General features: G+C 36.6%; 1 non-coding gene across 1 annotated transcript; it reads right to left on the reverse strand.

Annotated features, from left to right (window-relative positions):
* TRNAA-AGC lies at nucleotides 14966-15038 on the reverse strand. Its single transcript has one exon. It is a non-coding gene; the product is annotated as a tRNA-Ala (tRNA).

Below are 24425 nucleotides of genomic sequence, written 5' to 3' on the forward strand. Positions count from 1 at the left end.
GTTGATACCCAACAGTATTGGGCTAACTAGAAGGAGTTTTAACCAAGTCCTTGAAAATGAAATAATATTGACAGCCGCAATAGTCCATAGAAAGCCTGTAACTTCTTTTAATTTCTGTTAGACTCGATTGTTGCTCAATCAAATAAAAGACAATATATTAGCTACGTAGTATACACTGAAGGTTATAGCATAGAAGACCTCCCTTCTACAAAATTAAGAGAGAAGGACCAGCTTTATGCTCAAAGCACCAGAAACTAACCAGAAAAAAGAAGTACAAAAACCAATGACAATCGCTACCTGGCCGATCAATGAAACAAAAGGCGCGCGGGGCGATAAATCCCAAATTTAATCAACATATCAAAACCGCAAAAGATCAAAAAAAAAAAAAAAAAAGTCGTTCGCTCCAAAAAGGTTAATTAGGATAATTAAGTCTAATTAAGATTAAGAATGTGACATTGAAGAAGAGTTCGGGGTAATATATTGACAACGTAATGTTTTACATGAACCCCCACTTTTAAAGGGAGTATACAATAAGATTAATGCTGATATAATAAGGCTAACTCTAACAAGAGTTCACCTAAAGCAAACTTAAACCACGACAAAATTGATTTTCTTAAAAAGTAAGCTAACTGCGTAAATTAGAAAATATATCAATCTAGATAGCAAAACATAATGATAATAAGTCTTGAGTATGTGCCATCAGCTTTAAGTTTTGTATGCGGCAATTATGCCCATAATTTTGATAATAACACACAATCACAAATGCAAATTTCAGTCTTTCTAAAGTGTCCTAACACTTCATCACTAAACCATTGCTATGTAATGGATGATCAGCGAACGATCAAAAGGAAGAAGATTGTTGTATTGATGAGTGAAAATGGTGGGCAACTACCCCCATACCTCATTAACGGGTTAATTGGGAAAAGACCGCTTGTAGCATCATCCAATTGTAAATAGACATCCTATAGTTCTACTTATTGCAAATATGACCTCCTGTAATTCTATTTTTTTGTGAATATACCCCCTCTAGTATTGGCCCAAGTACAAATACACCCCCTTACTAACCTTTTTTGCCTCTAAACTTTATAAACAGTCTCTTTGAATACGTTTTACATTATATTTCTTTTAGATTATGCTAGCTACTTGGCTTTGTGTACATGATGATGGGGATTCGAAACAATCAATCGAACCCTTGTCCTACCGGACCTTGTGTTGAAAGTAAGAAAGTAGGAATAATACCACAAATAAAGATCTAACCTTACAAAACTAGTAAAGGAGACGAACACGCAGATTTAATGAGGTTCGGCAACGTGCCTACGTCTTCGGGAGCCACACCACACAATTTCTTTATTAATTGAAGAAGAAATACAATCTCTCAAACTAGGGTTTAATCTCTCTGAGATTCTCTCTCTTTCTGCAGTCAAAAACTCTTTTTTTTTTTCGTGTTGTATAAACCCTAAAAACATTTAAGGTATATATAGAGCCCCGGTAGAAACAGAATCCAAAACAGTTTAGGAAACTATCAAACTGCGTCGCGGTCGACCGTGGCGGTCGACCGTGGTGGTCGACCGCACAAGTATCGCGGTCGACCGCACACCAGTCGCGATCGACCGTATCAAACGACAGAGACTTAAATCGATTACAGGGCCGCCGTGGTCGACCGCCTTCGGATCCAGCTCCTCCTGAGCTCTTGTGCACGTTCGCGGTCGACCGTCAGGTTCTTGCGGTCGACCGTGGATCTGCCAGCTTGTTCTCTTCGTCGTTTTGATTCCACCTTTCGTCTCGATTTTGGCTCTACATCTTAGACTAAAAATCTCCCACTTGGAGACCAAATTACCTGCAGTGAGTTCACCCGAACTCTCCCCTTCTTTGCATGTATCTTCTCCCTCGAAAAAAAAAATTCTTTCTTCAATCAACAATAACCCGATGATCGTGCCGATCCTCGTAGTGTGGCTCCGCCTTCGTCTTCTACTCGTGAAGGCCAACTGAAGTTGCGCACAACTCCAGATTCTCAATGGTGACTGCCTTTGTCAACATGTCCGCTGGATTTTGACTCCCCAAAATCTTTATCAAATGCAACTTTCTGTCTTCAACTAGCGAGTGTATAAAATGGTATTTGACGTCGATGTGCTTCGTTCTGGCATGATATGTTCGATTTTTGGCAAGATGTATAGCGCTCTGGCTATCATAATAAAGAACTCATCTCCCTTGCTTCAGATCCAACTCTTCTAAGCACCCGTTCAACCAGATCATCTCCTTGCTTGCTTCAGTCACCGTGACATACTCAGCCTCGATTGTAGACAAAGTCACAATCTTCTGCAGACGTGAGACCCAGCTCACTGCTGTCGACGCTAAGGTATAAACATACCCCGTGGTACTTCGCCTCGTATCATGGTCATCGGCGAAGTCCGCATCCACGTATCCCTACAGCACCAACTCCTTCCTCCTGAAACATAATGGCTTGTTCGTTGTCCCTCTCAAGTACCGCATTATCCACTTCACGGCCTCCTAATGCTGCTTTCCTAGATTGCTTACAAATCTGCTCATAACTCCCACTGCATGGGCGATGTCCGGCCTCGTGCAAACCATCGCGTACATGAGACTCCCAATGGCCGAAGAATATGACACCCTGCTTATATGCTCTCTATCTGCATCTGTCTTAGACGATTGCTCCTCAGATAGCTTGAACTGACTTCCAATGGGTGTGCTAACAACTTTAGCATTCTGCATGTTGAATCTCTGAAGTACCTTCTCAATGTATTCAGCTTGCCTCAATCTCAATATCCCTTCAGCTTCATCCCTACTGATTCGCATCCCTATAATCTGCTTCGCTGCACCCAGATCCTTCATTACAGATTCCTTTGCTAGCTGTTTCTTTAAACTGTTTATCTCCTCCAAACACGGTCATGCTACCAACATGTCATCAACATACAATAACAAAATAATAAAGCTGGACTCAAACCTTTTGAAATAACAGCAATGATCCGAATTGCATCTTCTGTAGCTATTGTTCTGCATGAAGTTTTCAAACTTTTTATACCACTGTCTCCGAGTCTGTTTCAAACCATATAAGCTCTTCTTGAGCTTGCACACTATCTCTTTCTTTCCTTCTTCAATGAAGCCAACAGGCTGCTTCATGTAGATTTCTTTATCCAAGTCACCATGAAGAAAGGCAATCTTCACATCTAACTGCTCAAGAAAGAGGCCTTCTGCAATCACCAAACTCAACACTACTCTGATGATTGTGAGTTTCACAATAAGGGAAAATATCTCCGTGTAGTCCACTCCTTCCCGCTGTTGAAACGCCTTCACTACTAATCTGGTCTTGAATCTCTTGCTTCCATTACTCTCTTGCTTGACCCGGTAGACCCATTTGTTATGTAAAAGGCCTTCTTCTGTGCAGGTAGTTGGGCTAACTCTCATATCTTATTAGTGAATAGAGAATCCATCTCCTCCTGCATAGCATGCTTCCACTACTGAGATTCACTCACTTGCATTACCTCTTCATAGCACTCCGGCTCACCGCTATCTGTCAACAATAGGTAGTCAAGAGATGAAAGATATCTGAGATTTGGTTTGGATACCCTAGATGACCTCCTAAGCTCTATGCCCTGGGTAGTTTCTTCTGCACCTGGAGCCTCCTCCATTCTCTGATCAGAACAAACATCATCACTCCTATCTGAAAGTTCCTCTATATTCATATACTCAGATCCATCTGTATCTGAAATGCTGCTCCCATTGCTTTGGCTATCCTTGGCATTTTTCCTATTCTTGTACATCACATCCTCATTGAATATCACGTCCCTGCTTCTGATGATCTTCCTATTCTTCTCATCCTAAAGACGATACCCGAACTCATCAATGTCGTATCCAATGAATGTGCACTACTGTGACATAGCTTCTAGCTTGTCCCTGATGTGGTCACTGATATGAACATAAGCCACGCAACCAAATACCCACAAGTGTGAGAGATTTATCTTCTTTTCACTCCAAACCTCCTCTGGAATCCCAAAATCCAATGGAACTGATGGCCCGTGATTAATAAGGTAAGCTGCCGTATGCATCGCATCCGCCCAAAATGTCTTAGGCAGTAATAAGGTAAGCTGCCGTATGCATCGCATCCGCCCAAAATGTCTTAGGCAGACCTGCATGTAATCGCATACTCCTGGCACGCTCTGTCAAGGTCCTGTTCATCCTCTCCGTAATGTTGTTCTGCTATAGCGTCCCTGGAGTAGTCCTCTCTAACTGAATGTCATTCGTAACACAGAACCTCTTGAACTCCTCCAGCTCGTATTCTCCACCATTGTCTGATCTCAGACACTTCACCTTCAGATCTGTCTCGTTCTCCACCATGGCCTTCCACTTCTTGAAGATTCCAAACACCTCTGACTTGTGCTTCATGAAGTAGATCCACACCTTCCTCGAGTGATCGTCGATGAAGATGACATAATATCTCGAACCGCTAAAAGAAGACACACTGGCTGGACCCCATACATCTGTATGAATCAACTCTAGCTTCTGAGCCTTAGGTGGCCTTCCACCCTTCTGAAAACTAATCCTCTTCTGCTTCCCAAAGATGCAGTCTTCACAAATCCCGACTTCCACGACGTCGATCCCGGTTAGCTTTCCTTGTAAATGCAAAATCTTCATCCCCTTTTCGCTCATGTTCCCTAGCCTATTGTACCACAGATTTGTACTCTCTTTGCCAGCTACAATTGTGAGGGTGTCACTCGCATGTAAGGTGATATAGAGAGTTCCTAGCTTGTTACCTCGAGCAACTATCATCGTACCGTTGGAGATTCTCCACGAATCCCCTGTGAATGTCGAAACATAACTTTCTGCTCCAAGCTATCCCACCGAAACAAGATTCCTCTTCAGCTTCAGCACGTGTCTCACATTCTTCAAGGTCCACTTAGAGCCCTTCATCTGAATCTGCACTTTATCATTTCCAACAATATTACAGGGCTTGTTATTCCCTAAATATATTTTTCCAAAGTCCTCTGTTACATAATTCTGAAATAGCTTCCTGCTAGCAGTGACGTAGAAAGAGGCTCCTGAATTGATGATCCAAGAATCCGAGTCGCTATCCATAAAAAGGATCAAGGCATCCTGCACGATATGAGCCTCCTGCTCACCCGCATCATTCTTTGGACTTTTACAGACTGAAGACATATGTCCCTCCTGGCCGCAGTTCCAACACTTCCCTTTGATAGGCCTAACCTTTGAGTTCGACCTCTTCTTCACTGATTTCGATCGATTCCTGTTCTGGTTTCCCTTCTTCTGGCTTCTGCCTCTCTGCTCAAAGTTTAGAGCTGAACCTGAACCTTCTGATTCAGACGATTTTCTTCTAACCTCCTCAGATAGAATCATGCTAACAACCTCACTCAGCTTCAACTTCTTCTTTCTTGCCGAATTGTTGATTGCCATCACACAACCTACCTAACTATCCGGCAACTACAATAGAATCAATAGGGCTTGCACTTCATCATCAAACTTGATGTCCACGGAGATAAGCTGATCAACAATCATGTTGAACTCACTGAGGTGTATCGTGAAGGACCGTCCTTCTGCCATCTTGAGGTTGAAAAGAGTCTTGACGAGATGCACCTTATTTGCCGTCGACGGTTGCTCGTACATCTTCGTGAGCGCTTCCATAAGCCCCACCATCGTCTTCTCCTTCAAGATATGGTGGGCTACTGATTTGGCGAGCGACAACCGGATTTGCCCTAGAACCTTCCTATCCAGTATCTCCCAATCACCATCTGACTCCTCCTTCTTCTTTCCCTTTTCCTTGCCCATCAACGGGCGATACAAGTCCTTCTGGTACAGATAGTCCTCCATCTGCGACTTCCAGTAGGCGAAATCTAAATCGTCAAACTTCTCGATCTTTGATTTGTTTTCCTCTGTCATGGCTTTTACACAAATTGCTGAACGAAGCTCTGATACCAGTTGATGGGGATTTAAAACAATCAATCGAACACTTGCCCTTCCGGACCTTGTGTTGAAAATAGGAAAGTATGAATAATACCACAAATAAAGATCTAACCTTGCAAAACTAGTAAAGGAGACGAACACGCAGATTTAACGAGGTTCGACAATGTGCCTACGTCCTCGGGAGCCACACCACACAATTTCTTTATTAATTGAAGAAGAAATACAAGCTCTCAAAATAGGGTTTAATTTCTCTAAGATTCTCTCTTTCTGCAATCAAAAACTCTCTTTTTTTTGTGTTGTATAAACCCTAAAAACATTTAAGGTATATATAGAGTCCCGGTAGAAACAGAATCCAAAACAGTTTAAACCCTAAAAACATTTAAGGTATATATAGAGTCCCGGTAGAAACAGAATCCAAAACAGTTTAGGAAACTGTCAAACTGATATAGAGTCCCGGTAGAAACAGAATCCAAAACAGTTTAGGAAACTGTCAAACTGCGTCGCGGTCGACCGTGGCGGTCGACCGCACAGGTATCGCGGTCGACCGCACACCAGTCGTGGTCGACCGTATCAAACGACAGAGACTTAAATCGATTACAGGGTTAGCGCGGTCGACCGCCTTCGGATCCAGCTCCTCCTGAGGTCTTGTGCACGTTTGCGGTCGACCGCCAGGTTCTCGCGGTCGACCATGGATCTACCAGCTTGTTCTCTTCGTCGTTTTGATTCCAGCTTTCGTCTCGACTTTGGGTCTACATCTTAAACTAACACATGGATTATTTTAATAATATATAGCTTTTATAATCGAGCGCAGATCACCTCGGAGAGACCTCTAATTTGAAAAAAGGATTATAGTCGCCCCCAAAGTCTACGTTAGCATATTAGACCCGGCCCAGATATTCATAGTTCCAATTGCAAATTATTATACCCTCAAATCTATTAAGCTTCTTTAAAAACAATCCCGTGAATGGATCTAGCTAGACTCAGCTTGTGCATGCAGATGGTATGATACTAGCTAGACTCAGCTTCATCAATATAGTGAAGCTGGTCGAGTTTTTTCTCCAAATTTTGAATATAAATCGAGCTCACATACTAAACTAAATAGTTGGCTTTTTGCATCTGGCTTTCTCCTGAAATTAGATTAATTAGCTAGGGTAGATTCACATAAATATTCTATATGTTCACTCATTTCAAGATAAACCGTTGGCCGTTGGACCATTCCACACACCCACGCACACACATTTGCAATTTTTTGGACATCCTAACGGCTTAGGGACCGGGTTGTTTGGTTGATTTCCTAGAAGTGTGAAAAAGCTGATTTATGGAAAGGAAATCAAACCCACACCTTGAGATTTCCAACTCATTTCCATGAAAAAATATATCTGAAATGGGTTTCTAGGAAAGCTTATGGGCTTGTTACTCTTTTCATTTTACATTGGGTGAGATGCACGTATATTGCACATTGTCAAATATTTTAATTATTTCTTTTAAGTTTATATCTTCACGATAACTACATTGCGGACACAATTGCTTTATAGCTTGAATTTGTTTTGTGAACAGAAAAAATAAGAAAGTTAATCAAAGCAAAAAAATTAGGAAAAAGTATTACAAAGAATTTTTTGAGTATTTGCATATAATAATGCATAAATGGACGAGTGAAATGAGTGGAAACGATCTATCAAGTCCGTGAGAATCATGGATGATGATCGATTAACCGCTTGCTAATTGTTATTGTAGTCATCACCAAAGTAAATTATTTTAATTAAGTGACACACACATATAGGTGGTTCCCTTAAATCATTAGTATTTTTTTATTAGTCCTTCACATATTCATATTTTGATATTAGCCCCTTAAAATGTAGAAATGTGTTAATATTAGTTGTTGGATAGCATGTTCCTAATATGTTTCCTAATTTGTTTTGGTAACAAGTTATTGAGATTCCAAATCTGTTTTGGTAACATGATTCCAAATCTGTTTTGGTAACAGGTTATTAGGATTCCTAATCTGTTTTATTTTTTGTTTTAGAATTCCTAGTATATTTATGATTTTAGGATTTCTATATATATGGAACAATTGGAAGAGAGAATTGAGAAGAAAATTGGGGATATTTGGAGCACAGAAAAGAGGTATTTTCTGAGCTATTGGTTAGAGTTTTGTTTGGAGAGAATTAGAGATTTGTTAATAAGATTAATTGGTGAGGTTGAGTGATTTGTAATCTCAGTTTGTACTCTTCTTCTCTATTAGTGAAAACCCCTATCCCCTTCTTGCCCCGTGGATATAGGTAACTTGCCAAACCACGTTAAAATTGGTTGTTTGTGTTTGTAGTATTGATTTGGTTCGTTTGGCCTTCTCTCGATGTTCGTTTGATTTGATTTCTCGTAGCATGTTGGTTTGGTTGTTTGGCTTCCGCAGCACTCAATAAGTGGTATCAGAGCTTGGGCTACGCTTGGGCTATTTTGAGGAGTAGGTCATTTTGGAGGCTCACCTAGGGCTTCGTTTGGTGATAAATGTGAGATTTTTTTGGTAAAGACTATCTTTTTCAGTTTTGGATCTATTCTTCATTTGTTCCGTATTTGTTTTGGTGCTTTGAGAAAGATGGTCGGAAAAGAAGGAGTTGTGGAGGGTACTTCTGGCGTGAAGACCATCCAAAGTTTGAATATCTACTCTATGAAGATAGATGTGAAGATGTTTAATGGCACAAATAATTTTGGTCTTTGGAGATGTGAAGTCTTGGATGTGCTCAATGCGCAAAATTTGGAAGATACTTTAGAGTTGGATGGGAAACCGAACGACATTGAGGAGAAGGTTTGGAAAAAGATGAATAGAACAACATGTGGTGTGATTAGATCTTGTTTGACTCAAGATTTAAAATATGATGTGATCAATGAGATTTCAGCTAAGAAGATTTGGGAGATCCTAGAGGGCAAGTATTTAACCAAGAATGTAGAGAACCGCTTGCATTTGAAGAGGAGGCTTTATCGCTTCCAATTGAAGAAGGGGACCTCCATTGGTGATCACATGAACCACTACACGAAGCTTCTTACGGATTTGAAGAATGTAGATGTGATGATTGAAGATGAGGGCAAGGCATTATTGTTGTTGAGTTCCTTGCCTGACGAGGAATATGAGATCTTCGTTCTTACTCTTATTAATGGGAAGGTATCTCTTTCTTATAGTGAGATCACCGCTGCACTTGTAAATTATTTGCTTCGAAAGAAGGATAATGAGACTTCAGTTAAGCCGATAGCGGGGGCATTGATCGCAAGAGCAAAGAGTCCAAACAGTGGCAGGAGGTCGCAGTCTAGAGGGGCACATCTTGGAGTTCGTAGATATCAGTGTGCCTTTTGTAAAGAGGATAAACATTAGAAAGCCGAATGCCCAAAGTTGGTTGATCGAGCCGGGAAGAATAAGGGGAAAGCTATTCAAGCTTCAGAGGTGAATGTTGTCAAGGCTAGTGGTAATAATTCAGATTCGGATTTTCCGGGCTACTCGTTATCTGCACTACCGTCAGTTTGTGTTACCGACTCTACAGAATGGATGTTGGATTCGGGTTCTTCTTACTATATTTGCCTTAGGAGGGATTAGTTCTCCAGCTTTCAGGAGTTAGAAAGAGGGGAGGTCGTGCTCATGAGTAATGATCATGAATATTATATTGGTGGTATCGGTACCGTTCAGATTAGGATGAGTGACTGAATGATTCATGAGTTGGTTGGAGCGAGGTTCGTTCTTCAGTTGAAGAAGAACATCATTTCACTTGGAGTTTTGGATGCAACAGGCTATAGGGTGACCTTGGTCGATTCACGTTTGAAAGTCACATTAGGATCCATGATTGTGATGAAGGGTGTCAGGAGGAATAATTTATATTATTTGATTGGGAGCATGGTGTTTGATAGAGAGCCGACGACTTCTTTGGATTTGGCTAGACTGTGGTATTTATTGAGACTGGGTTATTTGATTGGTTATGTCATGCATTGTTTATTGAGGAGTACTTTGACCTATATATTAAAGTCCTTTGAGCACATTGGTATGAGCAAGAAGACCGAGGTGGAGTTTGGCACTTCTATCCATCGATCGATGGGTTTTTTAGGTGGTGTTTAGTCAGGCATTTGGGGGCCTTCCAAGGAGGTATCATTGGAAGGTAATCGGTATTTGGTTTCCACAGTTGGGGATTGTTCTAGCCATTGATGGGTTGTAACTAGGTCCTATTGGTGTGAAGTCCTAGAAGTCAACAATAATTGGAAGAAGTGTATTGGCAGAAAGGTAACCCGTCGTTCTAGCTTTGGTAGGGGTTCTTTCTTGCATTTGTACCGAGATCATGGCAGTTTGAGACACTTCATTGATATGGAGACATTGGGGGTGACGAGATGAAATGACAATTTTGATGGATCGTTCCTTACTAGAGGGGGATCGGCGTTGGTTGTCGAGTATTAATTTTGGTTTTGGAGCTTCGACATATTTGGATCATCTTGGTCATAGGTTGTCAACTGCTACGTGTGGAGATTTTGGATCTGGTGGAGCTGCTTCATATTTTGGATTGCGTCGGATATTTGGTTGCCCAGCATTTGGTCACATTGAAGATGTGAGATTTGATCCGATTGCACATTTGGCATTCAGAGGTTCGTTTGATTATCAGTTAGGAACTTCTGATTTTGTTCAGAGCAGGTATATCATATTGACTCTCGGCAGGTGGAGAGTGTTTATCAGATCATTAGGGTATCACAGCGGGTGGAGGGTGATGCTACTTCACATTGGGTGGAGATTACTCCACATACTCCAGATCATATTGCATCGTTTGGGATTCTAGCTGAGGTGACATAACTTGGAGATCATTTGGATTTGGATGCAGATGATGAATTGGTTTTGGATTTGAGTGCAGGTGGTGGACATGTTTTGAATACGGCCATTGGTTCACCTCAGGTAGAGGTGCTTGATTTGTTTCAGTTTGGCGCCATTGGGAGCGCTATCAGTTGCAGATCCGTTGGTGATATTGGTAAAGAGTTGCAAACTTTTCTATTTGATTAAGGGCCTTTGGAGACCGTTTGGGTGAACTACGTGAAGGCTTGATTCCTTGGGCAAGAGGATACGTAGGTAGTTATTTATGATGCAGCCGGTTTGGTGAGTTGATACCGACATTTGGAGTTTGTTCGCATTCTCGTTTGGGTTCTCGACTTGTTGTGGATTGAATCTGTTGTTGTGGATTTGTTCCACTTCGTACTGGACGCAACAAGTGAGACGTTTGGTTAGTATTGGTACCGGCTCAGTTTTGGAAAAACTTCACCGAGGTGGAGATTTGTTAGATAACAGGTTCCTAATATGTTTCCTAATTTGTTTTGGTAATAGGTTACTAGGATTCCTAATCTGTTTTGGTAACATGATTCCAAATCTGTTTTGGTAACAGGTTATTAGGATTCCTAATCTGTTTTGTTTTTTGTTTTAGAATTCCTAGTATGTTTATGACTTTAGGATTTCTATATATATGGAACAATTTGAAGAGAGAATTGAGAAGAAAATTGGGGATATTTGGAGCACAGAAAAGAGGTATTTTCTGAGCTATTGGTTAGAGTTTTGTTTGGAGAGAATTAGAGATTTGTTGGTGAGATTAATTGGTGAGTTTGAGTGATTTGTAATCTCAGTTTGTACTCTTCTTCTCTATTAGTGAATAACCTTATCTCATTCTTGTCCCGTGGACGTAGGCAACTTACCGAACCATGTTAAAATTGGTTGTTTGTATTTGTGGCATTGATTTGTTTCGTTTGGCCTTCTCTCGACGTTCGTTTGATTTGATTTCTCATAGCATGTTGGTTTGGTTGTTTGGCTTCCGCAACACTCAACATTAGTCCATATGAATTATAAATAATAGGAAAATTTCTGTTATATTTAACTTTTTTAAGGAATTTGATAATTATACTCTCACTCCTAATACCCAAACTTCCATAGTTGTTAAGCTTAAAATCCCAAATAAAGACCCAACCCGAACACATTTCACAACCCATCTTCTTCAATGATCTAATAAAATAGTGAACTCATCTTCTTCATTGGCTCTTTTTATTTTTGGAGGCATTAAAAAGTCCATTGGAACTCCTCTACGAAGAGAGAGAACTCATCTTCTCCATTGGCTCTTTTTATTTTTTGGAGGCATTAGAAAGTCCATTGGAACTCCTCTACAGAGAGAGAGAGAGAAAGAGAGAGAGAGAGAGAGAGAGAGAGAGAGAGAGAGATTACTAGGTGAATAAAATGGGTGGAAGGTATTTGTGTAGTTAAAAACTCATGGTTATTCTAAATCTAACCATGATAAATGATATTGAACAGTAAACATAACAGAGGAACTAATATCTATATATTTTAGCAATTTGAGAGACTAATATCACAATACTAATGATTTAAGGGTCTGATATCGAAAAAAACCCCATATATGTATTAATATACTAATTAATGTATACAATAAATGAATAAGTGGACTACATGTTTGCTATTGTTGTAAAAGTTATTCTGTGAATAATGATCATAAATGAGTACTAAAGTCTAATATTATTCTTCTCGAGCTTGTTTCGTCAAATTTCATGAATATGTTCTTGCCATTCAGATTCACCATATTTGACAAAATTTTGTGAGGTTTCATGGTTCTATTTATAAATTAGTGAAATTTCAAGAGCGTTTTCGAAGTTTTAGGGTTATTTGTTCTATAAAATTTCAATTTTTTTCTTATTTTATTAATTCAGGAAATTTTCTATGAAATTTTGAAATGTATGCAATTCTAGATTTTTCTACAAATTCTGTAAAATCTATGTTTCTCTACATTTTTTGTAAAATTTAGGATTTTTCTATAAACTTTTTAATATTTCAAAGTCTTTTAGGTTTCGGTAACTTCTGTGAACTTTTTCGTAAAATATACAATTTCTAAAAGCTATTTCTACAAATTTTATAGGTGTTTTTTTAGAATCTTCAAATTGTGGAAGTTATTTGGGTATTTCTACACATTGAAAAGTTCTATGGATTCTGGACATTTTCTAGCTTAGTTAATGACACATATTTGTCTCCTTAATTATGATAATGCCTCCTTAATTTTGAAAATAATTTAGGAGGTGCGAACACTCCATAATGTCATTCAATTATCTTTATCTTTGTTTTTAAATTTAAATATAAAGAAAAGGATGATAAGACATTGAGTTCTATTCTTTTTTACTTGTTATGCACAAAATTTAAATTTTTATATAGTGGAGATTTTAAATCTTTATATGTTTTCTCTAGTGAATAAAATTTTTAAGTTCCGAGATTTTTTATTTTTTATTTCTTAGAAAATGGTTGAATGTGGAGATTAAAAAAAATATTTATAGCTTGTATCTTATTAAAGATAATTCAATTAATTAAAACATGATCTTAATAAAATCATATTAAAAAATAATTCTATAAATTAGGATAATTTGAAATCTAAGGATTACTTCTGGATTTTGTGCAAATTTTGTTAAATCAAAAAAAATTTCTGCAGGTCTTGAAAAATCTAGGATTTATCTATAAAATTTTTAAAATATTAAAGTCTTTTGGGTTTCAGCACTAAATATATAGTTTCTAAAAGTCTTTTGGATATCTAATAATTTTCTAGATTGATTATTTTCTAAAATATTCAAATTATGTCTTTTGGGTATTTCTACGATGTGTGCAAATTCTATAGATTTTCGGCACATAGACTCCTTAATTATAAAAATTATTTAGGAGGTGAGAATATTTCATAAGATTATCTATTATCTTTATTTGTAAATTTAAATATAAAGAAATGAATAGTAAGGTAAAGATTTCTATTTTTTACTTGTTATGTAACAAATTATAATATTTAGATTGTCAAAATTTTAAACTCTTTAGTTTTTTTAATTTAAATATAAAAAAACGAATGGTAAGATAAAGAGTTCTATGTTTTTATTTGTTAGGTATGAAATCAAATCTTTAGATTGTCAAAATTTTAAATCTTTATATGTTTTCTCTAGTAAATATAAATTTTATAAATTATGAGATTTTCTATATTTAACATACTAAATCAAATCTGAGCTTATGTATGTATTAATTAGGATAGGATATGATAATTGAAGCTTCTTTCTATTAATTAAAATTAATTATGATAGAATATGATAATAGCATAATATTTAAAAGGGCCAAGAATATTTTTATGCATGGAAAATTTTTCTCTGACTTCCAATTTTAAAGGGAGTATAATGATATGACATCAACCCAATGGATTGTGTTTATTTCTTGTTTTTTATTGCAAACCAAACAATAAAAAAGAAATTGTACATGTTCACTTCTTATGTCATGAAACCACCAGCCAAAAAAGTAATTAAAAAAATAAATGAAAGTTAGAAATAGATTTCCACTAAAATTTAAGGGAGCTCTGCACTCCTCTTTTTCTAGCAAAAAAGTAATTAAAAAAAGAAATGAAAGTTAGAAATAGATTTCCACTAAAAATAAATGCACTTTTTTCTTTTTAAAAAAAATCAAACAGAATCACCAATTATCTCAACATACCCCTCTATTTTCAACATTATTTTCAGAAATACCTTAAATTATTGTTTTTAAAGAACCAAACTTTCAATGTTATTATCAAAATAACCCCCATGTATCTATGGCAATTTCATAAAACTCCATTACGCTATTGGGAGGATATGTCAAAAAAAATGTTGACATAATTCCATGTTCTTCCATGGTTTCTACAAAAAGTATTTTATATGTTTGTTTCGGCCTAAAATCATGAATGAGGCGCAAAAAGGCTTCCAACATACTCTTCAATTTGGATCAAAAATAGAAAACAAGAAAGTAAATGAAGTTTAACCATTAAAAATCAAGTGAGAGAAAACATCTCCCCCCAAAACCCATTATTTAATTATTAGAAAGGTGCTTCCCACAAATTTAATAATTAAAAAAGTGAAGCTTTCTCAAGAAAAAGTTTCTTAAAATATTATGGTGAAACAAGCAAAGGAAGAAAAAGTTTCTTAAAATATTATGGTGAAACAAGCAAAGGAATATGAAAACTAAAGGAAAAATAGATGGAGATGCGGGGTATCGATCCCCGTACCTCTCGCATGCTAAGCGAGCGCTCTACCATCTGAGCTACATCCCCATTTGAGTGGCGTTCTAAGTTTTTCTTATTTATTGACTATATAGTTTTGGATTATTATTTCTCTCTAAGTAATTCTATAACGATAATGAAGACTTATTCTGCTCTGCATTATTATGTAAACATCCTACCTTTACCTAATTCTATATTATTGCTCCTAGTCTACACGATGCGTGCACGAACAGTACACATTTATGCAAAAAAATTTGTTAGCAATAGCTTACTAATTGATAACAAGATAAAAAGATGTATAAAGAATTATTATCAAAAGTTTTATGAGTACATTTCTATCTCTAAAACAATAACAAATTATTAGCATCAACTGAAAAGGTTTTATATGGTAAATATTAAGGCCATGTTTGTTTTTTGAATAGTGATGGTACTATTTTAAAATAGTTCGGACCCACCTTTTTAATCCATGTTTGTTTTCTAATTTGGACTGGATTATTTTAAAGTAGGGACTAAGAAATATCCCACAGGAGTTTTTTTTTTCACGAAATTTTTATTCGGAGAGTGCATAGGGTTAGCAGCGACTCTCAGTCGAGCTTGAATTTAAGTCGAACCAACATTAGACAACATTCAAGTATTAACAAAAGCTGCTAGCATGTGTATTAACTGTTTGGCACACATGCTGCCAATTGTCCATGAATTGATTGGTAGCTAGAAACTATATCAAGGTCTAGCATAAAGTTGATTCTACATTTTGATCTGAGAGGCTTATGTCCAGTGTTTGAGCAATGGGTAAGGGGTTTGATTCTTTTTTTTTCGTTGTATTTTTGTAAGTTGATTACACTACTATTTATAGGCTAAAAATCCCATCATCTCCACTCCCTCAACTGCCTCTGAGAGATTTTCTCTCAACAAACCCCTTATCTCACGTTTCTCTCCACTTGAGAAGCGTTGATTTGGTCATACAAGATCACGTCAAACTAACAATCAACCAAGTGATATGCCTCACACTATCCGTGAGATCAGATGTTTCTTCTTACCATTACTCCCTCTATTCATATAGAGTAATTCTTATTTCATTATTCATAAAATTTTACTAGACTTATTTATTCCAAAGTCTCATCAAGCTTACATATTTGATAAAAGATTTCGCTGGTATTTTTTTTGTCAAAGGATAAGCAATCATGTCTGTAGTAGGAATATAAGTCACTTTAACTTCTCCATTTTCTATAATATCTCGAATATAGTGATACCGGATCTCAATATGTTTTCCTTTGGAGCTATTCGCGTCACTATTGATTAAGCTAATTACTGCTTGATTATCACAATAAATATCAATAGGTCCTTCTAATAAATTGAGATCTAAATCAATCAAAAACCGTCTTATCTAGACAACATGTGTAGTTGTCAAACTACAAGCTATATATTCAGCTTCTTGCGTATATCTAGCAACACACCCTTGTTTCTTGATACTCTAAGAAACAACTCCTCCTCCAAAGATGAATAAGTGTCCTAAAGTGGACTTTTCATCATCTTTATCACCTTTGAAATCAGCATCGGAATAACCGAGGAGATTAAGCGAATTAGCTTGATAAACTAATCTATGAGTCAATGTACCTCCAATATACTTCATAATCCTTTTAACAGCTTCCCAATGTGCTGGTCCTGGATTACTTTGATATCGACTGACTAGACTCACAGCATAAGCTATATCAGGTCTAGTGCATAATATTGCATACATAAAACTTCTAATTGTTTGAGCATAAAGAACATCTAATGACTTCTGCCCCTCTCCAGGACTATGCTCTTTACATAATCTCTTTCCCATAACCAACGGAGTTGGCGCCAAATTGGAATTCTCCATTCCAAACCTTTTAAGAACTGATCTTAAATATTTTTCTTGGTTCAAACTTAACATTCTATACTTTCTATCTCGAATTATTTGAATTCCAAGAATATATGATACATCTCCCATGTATTTCATCTCAAACTTTTCGCTAAGATCTGCTTTGATTTTATTCAACATTTCTATTTCATTTCCAGCAAGCAATATATCATCCGCATATAAGGATAATATAGTAAACTTGCTCCTACTTTTCAAGACATATACACAATTATCTAATTTATTTTGAATAAAATCAAGAATAGTGACTGCATCAAAAAATTTGAGATACCATTATCTAGAAGACTGTTTTAAATCATATAAAGATTTTATTAATTTGTAAACTTTATGTTCATGTCCTTTCACCTGAAAACCTTCAGGTTGTTGCATATATATCACTTCCTTCAACTCTCCGTTAAGGAATACAGTTTTAACATCCATTTGGAATAACTTCAAATCAAGATATGCAACAATAACCAAAATAATTCTAATGGATGCAAATTTAGCTACAGGAGAATATGTCTCTTGAAAATCTATTCATGCCTTATAACCCTTAGCAACTAACCGTGCTTTGAATTTATCAATAGATCCATCAACACGATATTTCTTTTTAAGTACCCATTTGTATCCTATAGCTATTCTATTTTTTGGTAGATCACATAACTCACATACCTTATTTGTTTCTATAGAATTAAGTTCTTCTCTCATTGATTCTAGCCATAAAGCTGACTCATGCGATTTCATCAGAGAAGGTTAAGGGATCTTGTTCTTCTATATTTGTATCTACGGAGAAACATGATGATTCACATGAATACAAATAGTGATCATCCATCAATGAAGGTTGTGTTCTTGGCCTTTTGTTGCCGACAACCGGTTGATGAGGTATATTATTTTTCATAGGTATTTCATCATTTTTAAGGTTAGGTTCATTCACAATGTTAGGGTCATTAGTGGGAACAACACTGTAATAATCATCATCTATTACAATTAGAGGTTCTGTTTGCTCTCGAACTTGTTCCTCTTCCTCTAGATTCTCTAGAAATGTAGCATCTCTGCTTTCAATGGCTCCTTTTTCTTTATTGTAGAACTTATAACCTTTTGACTTTTCTGAATACCCTATGAATCTACATTTTATTATTTTAAACTCTAACTTATCTCTAAGTTGATATGGAATGAGAACATGGGCTATAGATCCTCACTTCCTGAGATGACTCAGATTAGGTTTCCTCCCATTTCATAATTCATAAGGTGTAGATGCAACTGATTTGGTGGAATTCTATTTAAAATGTAGTTTGTAGTTAATAATGTTTCTCCCTAAAAGTTTTTAGAGAGACCAAAATGAAACAACATGCATCTAACTATATTCAGCAATGTTCTATTCTTTCTTTCCGCAACACCATTCTGTTGTGGTGTATACGTTATTGTTGTATGCCTTTTAATTTCATATTGAATACAATAACTCTCAAATTCTTGAGAGTTATATTCCCCACCTCTATCAGTTCTCAGAATTTTAATTTTTATTCTAAGTTGGTTTTCAACTTCTGTCTTATATCTCTTAAAGCAATCAAGAGTTTCTAATTTTCTAGATATGGGATAGACATGTGCAAACTTGGAATAATCATCTATAAAAGTAATAAAATATTCTTTATTACTATGAGTTTTGACACTTAGGGGACCACAAATATCCGAGTGTATCAACCCTACAAGTTCATTGGCTCTTTGTCCGCCGATAAAAGGTTTTCTAGTTATTTTATCAGTTAAACAATGTTCACATGGTGGCAATTGAACATTAGATAGTGCAGGAAGCAAGTTCATTCTGATAATTTTTTATTTTTAAAATACTAGCATGTCCTAGTCTAGAATACTATAATTCAGACTCAGAAATATAACAGGACAAGTAGTTCAAATTTAAAATTTTATTATCAGAATTATTACAACTCAGAAATATAACAGGACAAGTAGTTCAAATTTAAAATTTTATTATCAGAATTATTACAAACTACTGGAAGAATGCATAATTGTAGTTCAAATTTAAAATTTTATTATCAGAATTATTACAAACTACTGGAAGAATGCATAATTCATGCTCAGGTACATATTTTCCCATAGTATACACTTTATTATTCTTGTCTATAGAAACCTGGTTATTATAGAACCTAACTTCTAGCACTTTCTTCATCAAGCTGAGAACAGAGATCGGATTACGTCGAATTCCTAGCGTGTAGAACACATCTTTGAGGATAAGAATATTGACCCCAAGATCCAATCTATACGAACCAATACCTTCTACGTCGAGATAGGTATTATTTCCCACATAGATTCTCTGTTCTTCTTTCTTTAGCTCGGTGAATTATGTGACTCCATTCTTATCCTTTGCGATATGTCTAGTCGCATCGGAGTCGATCCACCAACCGTTGGAGTCGATCCACCAACCGTTGATATCCGTCATCACAGCATTGCATTCCGTCACACCGACGAATTCTCTTTTTCTAGTACGCCCTTGTTCTGGATGCTTATAGCCTCCCTTATTCTCCCGTTTTTCACTTTGTGGGCAATTAGGCTTGAAATGCCTGAACTTTTCACAATTGTAGCAGGTTCCGCGGGGTACTTTCTTTCTCTTGAACTGCTGTGACTTCGGTCCTCACGGTTGTGGTTTGCTAGAACCAGTGTTTTTATAACTTCTAGTATTATGCTTCTGGAGGATATAATTCAGCTCTTGCTACACTATATTCAGTTCTGATTCTTTTCTACTAGGTATTAAGTCATGTTCTATCGCTAGGTGCATAGAAAGATCAGTGACATATTTAATAGTAGGGTTTATTCTGAATGTGGTGGCAGTCACAGCAAGGGAATGAGGGAAGACTATTCTAAATGGTTGCCATTTGTATTCTTTCTAGGATTTTGGTCCCAATAGTGGATAAATCATTAGCCATGATAATTATTTTATTTATATGCTCTACGCCATTGTCTCCCTCTTGCATACGATAAAAATTATACTTATGCAAGAGGTGTTGGATGTTAACTTCAGAGGCAGTGTCGTATTTTTCTTTTATTACATTCCACATGTCCATGGAAGTCTTATAAGTTTTAAAACTTTGATTAAGTTATCTTCCATGAACATGAGCATAAGGCTTTTTGTCTTTTTGTCTTTCGACTTCCACTGTTCAAACCCTTTTTTTTCTTCATGTGTTGATTTATCAATAAGGGTTAGAGCAGTGGTTTTGATTACATCATCGATATTGTCATAAGCATATCCTATTTTTCTATGCCATATATCATAATTACTGCTATTAAATTTATTATTTTTTCTATTTCTGATAGAACGAGTTTACTAGCCATTCGGTAAATAACTAAAACTAAATTCAATATAAATATATATAATGATTGTATATAGACAGTTATAGAATAAAATTAGACAAAAATAAATAAATGAATTAAAATAAACCTGACTGTTTCGAGTTGATGAAAGAGGCTCCAATTTGAGTGAGATTGTCACTCAGCGGTGTTGATTGGATCAGCACTTGTTGAAGTTGGTTCCGTCTGAATTGTAGAGAAGATTTATTGTGCGAAACTAGCTTTGCGAGGTGCCCTCCACTTGGATAGGTGAAACAAGCCTTCGCTCGGCCCACACAATATTAATTTATTTAAGTGTGAAAACAGCATACACCACTGGTTAAGCAAGCCCAAATACAAAGGCCCAATAGGCTATTAAGAGATAAGTTGGATCTAGGCTATGAAAACAAGTAGGCTATGAAACAATAGGGTGGATGTAGAGTACTGAACAACCAGGCTATGAAACAATAGGGTGGATGTAGAGTACTGAACAACCAGGTCTAATAGGCTATGAATGTAGGTAGATATAACCGGCTATGAACAAGCTAGGCTAGAGAACATAGAGTAGGCTAGTTGGATTAAGAGTAGGCTATGAACAAAGAGTAGGCTATGCCTTGTAGATGTAGGTCTATGGCTAGGCTATGAATAAAGAGTAGGCTAGCTGGATTATGGCTAGGAAAAAATAAATGAGTCGTTGGCAGACCTCAACAAAGTGTATTTCTTCTTCGTAGGCTGGCTCAATAGAGAATGCTTCTTCTTCAAGAAGTTGGAGAGAAAGAGCTTCTTCTTTGTTGGGAAAATAGCAGCGGGATTTGAAGATGATGAAGAAACTTTGGCTCTGATACCAACATTTGAGCATAGAGAAGAGGAAAGAACAACTTATATTTTTTAGGGGGGCTACGGTAATGGGTAAGAGGCTTGATTCTTCCTTTTTCGTTGTATTTCTGCAAGTAGATTACACTACTATTTATAGGCTAAAAATCTTATCATCTTCACCCCCTCAAACTGCCTCTGAGAGATTTTCTCTCAACAAACCCCTTATCCTACGTTTCTCTCCACTTGAGAAGCGTTAATTTGGTCACACAAGACCAAGTCAGACTAACATTATCTGACCATGCACAGTAATGAAATTCCATAAGATATTTTTCAACGGAGCCCCCCCCCCCAAAAAAAAAAGAGGTCTTTTTTACTAAATAATTAGCAAAGCCAACCGTTTTGCTAATTATTTAGTAAAACCGATCATGCCAAAAAGAGGTCGATTTCACAAAAACAAGCTTCTGAAACATACGGAACTAGTAGTCATGTATGTTTAGTGGCCAGTAATTGGCCACTAATTTTAACTCAGAAAACCCATGGGACTACTAGTCCCTTGGATTTTCTGAACTTCCAAACAAAACGTATGGGACTACTAGTTCCGTGTGTTAAATAGAGAGGTGGGCAACAAATCCATGGGACTAGTAGTCCCGTGGATTTGCTGGTCACACCACAAACATGTACAGAACATGCATGGGGCTATATCACTTTATATACATTGCTTGGCAGACCTGTTTGGGCTACAAAAATATAACATTCACTTCATATAATTGTTATACAATATAATATTTATATACTTATAAATTTTAAGAAATAAATACTAGATAAAAACATATTTAATGAATCCACAACATCACAACACAATAGTTACATCATATACACCATACAACAAAATAGTCCAAACAAATCCAAATATATCAAGTTTATCAAGTCTATCCATACGATAAATATAGTCTAAGCAAAAAAACTAATTACCTATCACATGCAACCTAAAAGTCCACCCCTTCTCCGTTGTCTCCCTCTTCATACCCACTCCGATCATTGGCGTCCTCCTTCGATTTGAGCTTGTTCGTACTCGCTCTCCGGTTGTCTGTGGGGTTATGAAAGACCAGCTTGTTATGACGGACTAGCTTCATTGTTGTCCGAACAAGATTCACCTTGTCTTCGTTGGCGCGCATATTCCCTCTCCTCATGCGCCATCTACTTGTGACCATCATGTCGATCCTCATGAGCTCGATGAAGAGCTTTACGAACCCTCCCCATTATCCGCTGCTATACTGATACATATATTGAATCTCTTCTGGCGATAGTTATGCCTTCATTGCAATCCCCTCTATCTAATCCATATATAAGCAACGAAAAGCTAATGTATTAAAAAACTATTTAAATTTATGCATTTTACTTACACATTCTCTTTCATCTACACCCCATGGTACGTATCTTGCTTGTTGGGAACATATCTCGATTTCATCGACTGGAGGCGTGGTTTGAGTGATTATCCATCTTCTGCTAATCCCTCAATACCACCTTATATAATCAATTTCCTCCATTGGAGGATAAAGCTACTCAACGATGCTCAAATGTCACTCATTCCTTCTAACAACGTATTGATTATGTACAAGTGGTCAGTTAATCTGATGCCCACCCTTGAATGCCTTTCTCTCTATTCTTTCCACAAATTTTGGAGCATGCTGTGCGAAGCCAAACTGCCTAAGCACGTGATCCAGCATGTGCATCTCCACATTTTCAAAACAAATGAGAGAAACTCGGGCTCTCCATATATTGTGTCCCTCCATGCAAATCAGTGGTGGACAAGTTATTTTCTAAGTCAAGTATGTGGGAGAACTCTCTAGGAGCATATGAAACTTGGGCAACACCGGATATTAGAATATTTTTAATGAACAACAATTAGTTTTTATCATGTCACTCAGTTCTTGATCATTGGTGATCTCTACAGCAATTGTTCTTTTTTTATTTATTAGACAATTACAGAAGACATTAGTGGCATACTCTCCATAATTAATTCATGTAACTCTGTATATTTGCTCTATCATTCTATCAAAGTTGCAATTTCTAGATAACATGAATATTTTTCTAGATCCTCCCTCGTATATAGGCATATTATTCATTCCAACACTTAATTTCCTATTGAATAAGCAAATAACTGGTATTCCATTCGCCATTGAAACTAAAATATTAACATTTATCATATGCAGATTATTTATCAAATTTTAATCTAACAAATTTTAATCTATCAAAATTTAATCTATAAAAAATTTAACCAAATCCCATTGTTTATCAAAATTAAAAAAATTATTCTAAATATATAGTTATTTCCAAACTACAATTTTAACTAAATAATAGAGAGAAAAATAGGAAAATTTTAAAATTTATGCCTTGATGAAGATCTCTACTTAGGTTTGGAGAGAATGAGTTTGGATAGAATGGGTTTGGTGAGAATACGAGAGAGAAAATTGAGTGAGAAAGAGGTGATTTTGGAGAGAATAAATGGAATGGGTTTAGGGTTATTGAGGGAGAGAGATTGGGAGAGGGTGGATAAAAATCAGGTTTGGAGAGGTGAGAGATCGAGAGGGTTAGAGAGAGAGGAGGTTGTGCCCTAATTCTTAGGCACAGCCGGACCCTAATTCTTAGGCATAGCCGGGCTTATATAGGCTCGATAAATCCACGGGACTACTAGTTCAGTGGATTTGCTAGGCGACAACGCCCAGAGTATCTGCTTAACTCACACGTTTTCTTTGCACAGTTCAGAAAACTCATGAGACTACTAGTCCCGTATGTTTTCTGAGTTAAGATTAGTGGTCAATTACTGGCCACTAAACATATGGGACTATTAGTCTCGTATGTTTCAAAAACGGTCGGTTTTGCTAACTATAAAAAAAGGCCTCTTTTGAAAAAAAAAACTCCTTTTTCAACAAAAAAATATTAATTAAGAAGTTGTGTATTCGTGAAATAGGCATGATAATAAATCAAATAGATGAGGCTGCTTAAAAAACATGACTAGGTCATATATAATTTTGGGGCACTCTATTTTAAACAAATAAAATTTTAGGACAAAATATATTATGTAACATTTTAAAATTTATTCAAGTGTGTTTTGACTTTTTAGATAAGGTCATGTCTAAAATTTAAAATTTTCCAAACAGAAGCGCATTAGTACAATATTAGTTGATTTGAGGGCAAAAAGGTCAATCTAGTTATAATATTAGTCTAAACGGTCATAATTAAATTAATCTAAATGTTAGTTCATGAGAAAATAAACATAAACTTTGTCTAAATAATCCCAGTATAATACAATCTCGCTATTATAATCATCCGGGAAATAGTAATACCCCCAATATTGGGGGGGGGGGGGGGGGGCGAACGTGGCATAAAGTCTTCCCTGGGGGGGTGTG

The sequence above is a fragment of the Asparagus officinalis genome, chromosome 10 (assembly GCF_001876935.1).
Source record: "Asparagus officinalis chromosome 10, Aspof.V1, whole genome shotgun sequence".
NCBI classification, from domain to species: Eukaryota; Viridiplantae; Streptophyta; class Magnoliopsida; order Asparagales; family Asparagaceae; genus Asparagus; species Asparagus officinalis.